This window comes from Oncorhynchus mykiss, chromosome 27, assembly GCF_013265735.2.
Source record: "Oncorhynchus mykiss isolate Arlee chromosome 27, USDA_OmykA_1.1, whole genome shotgun sequence".
Lineage (NCBI taxonomy): Eukaryota > Metazoa > Chordata > Actinopteri > Salmoniformes > Salmonidae > Oncorhynchus > Oncorhynchus mykiss.
Window position 1 is genome coordinate 15,296,960 of NC_048591.1, and position 8,489 is coordinate 15,305,448.

Genomic DNA, 8,489 nt, shown 5'->3' on the forward strand with positions numbered 1-8,489 from the left:
ATAAATAAAGATCAAATAAAACTGTTTTTAAAAACACTGTGGCCTCTCAGGGGTGTGTGCTTTGTCCTCCTGTATTCCCTGTTCACCCACGACTGCGTGGCCAAGCATGACTCCAACACCATCATTAAGTTTGCTGACGACACAGCGGTGGTAGGCCTAATCACCACCAACGATGAGACAGCATATAGGGAGGAGGTCAGAGACCTGGCAGTGTGGACCTGGAGGTCAGAGACCTGGCACATCTCCCTCAATGTGATCAAGACAAAGGTGCTGATCGTGGACTACAGGAAAAGGAGGGCTGAACAGGCCCGCATTAACATTGACAGGGCTGTAGTGGAGCGGGTCGAGAGTTTCAAGTTCTTTGTTGTCCACATCACCAACAAACTATCATGGTCCAAACACACCAAGACAGCCGTGAAGAGTGCACGACAACAGCTTTTTCCCCTCAGGAGACTGAAAAGATTTGTCATGGGTCCCCATATTCTCAAACGGTTCTACAGCTGCACCGCCTGGTATGGCAACTGCTTGGCATCTGACCGTAAGGTGCTACAGAGGGTAGTGCGTACGGCCTAGTTCATGACTTGGGCCAAGCTTCCTGTCATCCAGGACCAATATACTAGGCGGTGTCAGAGGAAGGCCCAAAAAATTGTCAAAATTGTCAAATACTCCAGTCACCCAAGTCATAGACACTTCTCTCTGCTAATGCATGACAAGCGATACCGGAGGACCAAGATTAGGTCCAAAAGGCTACCTCTGGGATAGGCGGCCCCACTTGCCCAAAAGCCAGGGAAAATGCAGAGCGGCAAATTCAAATAAAATACTATAAAAATCGAACTTTCATTAAATCACACATGTAAGATACCAAATTAAAGCTACACTCGTTGTGAATCCAGCCAACATCAGATTTCAAAAAGGCTTTTCGGCAAAAGCATAAGATTATTATCTGATGATAGCACAACAGTAAACAAAGAGAGAGTAGCATATTTAAATCCTGCAAGCGCGACACAAAATGCAGAAATAAAATATAAATCATGCCTTACCTTTGACGAGCTTCTTTTCTCCAATATGTCCCATAAACATCACAAATGGTCCTTTTGTTCGATTCATTCCGTCGATATATATCCAAAATGTCCATTTATTTGGCGCGTTTGATCCAGAAAAACACACCTTCCAACTTCTGCAACGTCACTACAAAATATCTCAAAAGTTACCTGTAAACTTTGCCAAAACATTTCAAACTACTTTTGTAATACAACTTTAGGTATTTTAAAATGTTAATAATCGATCAAATTGAATACGGGATGATCTGTGTTCAATACCATAAGAAAACAAACTGATGCTACTTTTCGAGTCATGCGCCTCTCTCAAAAAGTCCGCTTCAAGTGACTATCATTCAAGATGGCCGTACTTCTTCATTACACAAAGGAATAACCTCAACCAATTTCTAAAGACTGGTGACATCCAGTGGAAGCAGTAGGAACTGTAAACAGTCCCTTAGAAATCTGGTTTCCTAATGAAAATTCATTGAATAGACAGTGACCTAAAAAGAAAAAAATCTGAAAGGTTTGTCCTCTGGGTTTTTCCTGCTACATAAGTTCTGTTATACTCACAGACATGATTCAAACAGTTTTAGAAACTTCAGGGTGTTTCCTATCCAAATCTACTAATAATATCCTTATCTTATATTCTGGGGATGAGTAGTAGGAAGTTGGATTTGGGCACCTTATTTATGCAAAAGTGAAAATGCTGCCCCCTATCCCGAAGAAGTTGTTTAACAGCTTCCTACCCCAAGACATAAGACTGCTGAACAATTAATCAAATGGCCACTCTGACTATTTACATTGATATCTCCCCTTTGTTTTTACACTTTATTTATTATCTATGCATAGTCACTTTACCCCTACCTACATGTACAAATTACCTTGACTAACCTGTATCCCTGCACATTGACTCAGTACCGGTACCCCCTGCATATAGCCTCATTATTGTTATTTTATTGTGTTACTTTTATTTATATTTTTACTTTAGTTTATTTAGTAAACATTTACTCAACTCTATTTCTTGAACTGCATTGTTGGTTAAGGGCTTGTAAGTAAGCATTTCACGGTAAGGCCCATGTGACAATTAAAAATGGATTTGATTTGATCTTAGCCAAGATTTTGAAAGCAACGACCATGGTGACGCAATAGTTTTTTAATGTAAATTTGTCAATAATTATACCTGTTGTATTCGTCGCATGTGACAAATACAATTTGATATTCTCATAACCAAACTGTACCAAACAATTCTCCTGGAATTTGTGTTGCAATGTGCTTCTGTAAACATGGTTCTGGTTTTGATGTTGGGCTTGGATGAATTCAGGACTTCAAACCTAGAGACTAAAGCCTTGTAGCGTTATAGAACCATAGCGGGACAATAGAGACTAACACAACTCTTGTCTTGGTTAATCAGGGAGGATGTGTATTCTCTAGCCGTCCTTTAACAAACTGTTTGAAACTAAAGCCTTTTTTCTCTTTCCTCCTCTCAGCCTCAGTGGGATTCTGAGCGCTCAGTGTTGACTGAACACCAAAGGTATGCTGAGGCTTGCAATTGGGATCAATCTCACACAATCTCTCATTGTCTGTTCTGTTTAAGAATTTGCCTCAAGCTATGATTTATTTTACCTTCCTTTAGCCTCCCACTTCTGGCAGTAGAAGTAGTGTCTCGGTGTTACCATAGGGAGATTTGTTGGAAGAGGTTCTCTTCGACATGGAATCCCTGGTCACTTTAATAATGGAACACTAATCACTATAATCATGTTTACATACTGCTTTACTCATTTCACATGTATATACTGTATTCTATTCTACTGTATTTTAGTTAATGCCACTCCGACATTGCTCTTCCTAATATTTATATATTTCTTAATTCCATTATTTTAGATTGGTGTGTATTGTTGTGAATTGTTAGATATTGCTGCACATGTTATAGCTACACCCACAATAAAATCTGCTAAATATGTGCATGTGACCAATAACATTTGATTAGATTTTATATTACCCCCAAGACTGACTGAATGTGCTTGGTATTGTAATTGGGTAACACTTCAGTACTGTAACAGTTTTGAATTAACATGTTTTGAGATAGTTGCCTGGCTACCCAGACTCCTTTCTCTCGCAAAACGCTATGCCACACCCACAAACATTAGTTTCCTCTCTGCAATGAGTCTGGACCTGAGTACCTCCCCTGCACTGAATTGCGAACACATTCAGCGATGTCTGATAGGTAAAGAAAACTATGGGTTGGGCCAGAGCCAAAACACATGTGGGTAAAGTGGCAGTTTGAAAATTCATCATTGGCTTTGATGCTCTGATTGGTTAGACTATCCAATCGCTGATGACTTCATTTTGTACAACGCCCCTCGTGGCCCTTGTCACCACAAACAACTTCAATGATGGCAGTCTCAAACTAAAGTACGTAGAGAGCAACAGAGCAGTGGAAGAATTTAGTGTGAGTCGTCAGGCTAGTTACATAGTACTGTACTTTAGTTGAGGACAGTCCCCATTTGTATATGGACAGTCCCTATTCCATTGATATATACAGTATTTAATAACAAAAACCACTCAACTTAATTATTATGTAATTATATTGCAATTGCCAAAGTACATGAATGTACTATCATGTATAATATAATGTTTACCAGTTGATTAGAGTAGGTCAATTTGTTATATTCAATTTTTACTGAGATAAAAAAAACTACTGTACTTTACAATAATTCTACTCACAAATGAGGAGCTGAACTATCAGAGTCGTAACATAGTTGCCACAACAGGGCTCACATTTCACAGGTTAGTTGTGTTGTGCTTTAGTGCACCTCTGGCACATAAGGGGCAGGTGTTAGCAATAACACCTGATCGCTTAGCTCTCCCCTGCTGTTTATAAACTGAACTGGTTATGCCAGGCATTAGTGCCTACCCAATTATAAATCAATGTTTGGGTTTAAGGCTTGTAATGGGTACCAGGTGGGGTCACGCATGCATGGTTGGATAATGTCCAGACACAAAGGCCACATTCTAGTCTGCACAAGTTCGGGGAAGTCATACTCACATGAAACGTGAATTGTGGAAGATTTCCAAGACATTGACCTGAGAAGCGATATAAAAAAATAAAATCAAACTTTATTTTGTCACATGCGCCGAATAGTGTAGACCATGAAATGCTTACTTACAAGCCCTTATCCAACAGTGCAGTTCAAGAAGAGTTAAGAAAATATTTACCAAATAATCTACAGTAAAAAAAAAAAAAAAAAAGTAACACAATAACATAACAACAACGAGGATATATACAGGGGGTACCGGTACAGAGTCAGTGTGTGGGGGTACAGGTTAGAGGTAATTTGTACATGTAGGTATGGTTGAAGTGACTAAACGGTGAACTAACATAATTTAACACAGGAAATATATTTCTATACTGTATTTCTTATTCCATCTGATGAAGTGACTGACACTCCTTTGCTCTTGGGCAGAACCTTGTTGGAACCTTATGGTATGCAACATAAGACCACACAGGCATACTGGTATGATGTCATTGGTGTCTAGCTTATTTGGAGCACATGTGCGGCAAAAAATAGTACTCCTACAGTCTAATAACTATTCATATTTTTGACCCCTAGAAGTTTACATGCAAAATGTATAAAATACTGCATGTGACAATATTACAGTGTATTCGTAACGACTTGATCATTAAAGTCTTTATTGTCACGTCTACTCCCACTCCTCCCCTCCGGTGTTCGACGTTGCCGGTTTACTAACCACTGGTCCTGGGAATCATCATTACGCACACTTGGCTTTCATCATTACGCGCACCTGTGCGTCATCATCAAGCACACCTGTTCTCCATTACCTCACTCATTACCTCCCCTTTATCTGGCACTCCTTTAGGTTCCTTCCCCAGGCAGTATTGTTTCTATTTGTTCATGTCTAGACGCTACGCCTACATTGTATCATTCATTATATGTTTGTTGTTATATTAAACTTACCACCTGCTTCTCGACTACCAGCGTCCATGTCACAGAATACTGTCTCACCAAATGGAAGAATCTGGACATCAGGACATCTCCCAGACAGTTGACAAACAGGGATACCTACTTCGTAAACACCACGACCAGCTGGCTCAAGTGGGGGCGGCCATGGAAGAGGTTCTTCGCATTGTTCAATGTCTCCAACATGCCCGAGAGGCGTTGCCTTCCACTAGCGGAGGAGATCCTTCCACCAGTCGACCAAGCGAGCCAGCACATCATTCAGCAGTCTGCCCAGGTCAGAGTTGCAAAGAAAAAGCCATGCCTCAGACTGGCCAATAAAAAGAAAAGATTAAGATGGACAAAAGAACACAGACACTGGACAGAGGAACTCTGCCTAGTAGGCCAGCATCCCGGAGTTGACGTTGAGACTAGTGTTTTGAGGGTACCATTTAATGAAGCTGCCAGTTGAGGACTTGTGAGGTGTCTGTTTCTCAAACTAGACACTCTAATGTACTTGTCCTCTTGCTCAGTTGTGCACCGGGGCATCCCACTCCTCTTTCTATGCTGGTTAGAGCCAGTTCGTGCTGTTCTATGAAGAGAGTAGTACACAGCATTGTACGAGATCTTCAGTTCCTTGGCAATTTCTCACATGGAATAGCCTTCATTTGTCAGAACAAGAATAGACTGAGTTTCAGAAGAAAATTCTTTGTTTCTGGCCATTTTGAGCCTGTAATCGGACCCACAAATGCTGATGCTTCAGATGATCAACTAGTCTAAAGAAGGCAAGTTTTATTGCTTCTTTAATTAGCACAACAGTTTTCAGCTGTGCTAACATAATTTCAAAATGGTTTTCTGATGATCAATTATCCTTTTAAAATGATAAACTTGGATTAGCTAACATAATGTGCCGTTGGAACACAGGAGTGATGGTTGCTGATAATGGGCCTCTGTACGCCTATGTAGATATTCCATAGAAAATCTGCTGTTTCCAGCTACAAAAGTCATTACTTAGCCACCATGGCCTATTTATTGCCTTACCTCCCTTATCCTACCTCATTTGCACACACTGTATATAGACTTTTTCTACTCTATTGACTGTATGTTTGTTTATTCCATGTGTAACTCTGTTGTTGTATGTGTCGAACTGCTTTGCTTTATCTTGGCCAGGTTGCAGTTGTAAATGAGAACTTGTTCCCAGCTAGCCTACCTGGTTAAATAAAGGTTAAATACAAATGTACACCAATAACAATGTCTACACTGTATTTCTGATCAATTTGATGTTATTTTAATGGACAAATGGGCTTTTCTTAAAAAAAGGACATTTCTAAGTGACCCCAAACTTTTGAATGATCGTGTATATTTCTGTCCTAAAATGTTTGTTTTTACGGGGCACATGCCCCCAGCCCCTCTCCCCCTTCCCCGTCAGTTTCAATGGGCATGACGCCTCTGCTAATGAGGAGCTGCTACAGCTCATTTCCTTGTTGTGTAATCACATTCAAACTGATTCATGGCTTTTTAACCTCCTTCCATGCCTTGTCATGAGTGGTGTTATGCCCCCACTTACGCTGCATTCCGAAAATATTCAGATTGTTACATTACAGCCTTATTTTAAAATGTATTACGTTGTTCCCCCCCCCCCCCCCCCCCCCCCCCCCCTCAGTCTACACACAATACCCCATAATGACAAAGCAAAAACAGGATTTTAGAAATTGCAGCAAATTTATAAAAGATAAAAACCTGAAATATCACATTTACATAAGATCCCGTTACTCTGTACTTTGTTGAAGCACCTTTGGTTGCCACTACAAGCTTGGCACACCTGTATTTGGGGTGTTTCACCCATTTAATCTTTGTAGATCCTCTCAAGCTCTGACAGGTTGGATGGGGAGCGTCGCTGCGCAGATATTTTCAGTTCTCTCCAGAGATGTTCGATTGGGTTCAAGTCCGGGAGCTGGCTGGGCCACTCAAGGACATTGAGACTTGTTCAGAAGCCACTCCTGCGTTGTCTTGGCTATGTGCTTAGGGTCGTTATCCTGTTGGAAGGTGAACCTTCGCCCCAGTCTGAGGTCCTGAGCGCTCTGCAGCAGGTTTTCATCAAGGATCTTTATGTACATTGCTCCATTCATCTTTGCCTCGATCCTGATTAGTCTCCCAGTTCCTGCCGCGGAAAAATATCTCCACAGCATGATGCTGCCACCACCATGCTTCATCGTAGGGATGGTGCCAGGTTTCCTCCAGAAGTGACGTTTGGCATTCATGATCTTATAGTCTTTACGTGCCTTTTGGAAAAAGTAAAGGTTTCTGAATGCACTGTAAATACAAAATATCTGACATTGTATTCCCAGTTCCACTTTGTTGTGCTTTTAAATGGTTGAAAGTGCAGTGATAATACATTTAGGATGACAACTAAACCAAATACTTTTTTTTCCACCATTGGAATCTGGTTGTGCTTTTAGATGGTTGAAAGCATAGTGATCACACTTCTGGAATTCAACAAACATCTGGCTGTCTTTTTGAGGGGGTGAATAAAGGTTGAGTCTCAACCAAGTATTACCCAGATTTCCATGTTGAAATGACGTGGTCTGCCCAGTGGGTTATTGCGAGTTGCAATTCTTACTTGCAGGTATGTTAACACACACCCTTGTGATTTTCACAGCACATGATCTTGAGTGCCCATTGTAATGACAGCTCTTGACTGTTATTATAGAGAACTTAAGTGGTGCTTGCAGGCATGTAAAAAGCTTGTTGGATAACACAAGCACACGTCTGTCAAACTCTTGCATAAACATCACTTTGTTGGTCAAGATTTGTTTGATTGAACATGTTGATTAAAAGACATTGTGATTGTAGGGATCTTTGTATGCGGTAGCCTATGATGAGGCACAATGGTGGGTTAGATGCTTAGTAGAATACAGAATGCCACCATAATAGATTTCCAGAACTGTATTTTCTAATGCCACATCTACATTCCTACTGAAACAGTGTATTCAGGGTGTGTCCAGAGAGTTTTTCACATTTTGAGTGAAGCACAAATGCCGGTGAGCAGTCCTGGGTTCAAATGCTATTTGTAATAGTTGAATTTGCAGTGCAATACAACCCCCCAAAAATGGTTGTATTTGAAAGATTTGAAATAGTATTTGAACCCGGGTCTGCTGGGGTTCACAGCATTGTCTCAGGTTGGACCAGATCTGAAGTATGTAGGTAATCCATCAAGATCTGTCCGGACATAACGTGTTGTGCATGTGGAATCTCAGGATGATGAATGAAGCCCACTGGAAACAGTGAGACAGCAGGAGACTCTACTCCTCTCACGCCCTCTCTCCCCCTAATCTCTACTTCTCACAGGATTGTAGTAACTCCCTTCTCTCGTCTGGTTTTTGTCTTGTATCTGTGCAGGTTACTGTAAACATTTGCTCAAGAGAAACTTTTGAGAAACTCTTGTGCTTCTGACGTATTTATTTTCTTGTTTTTAGCATCGATTTATATATTT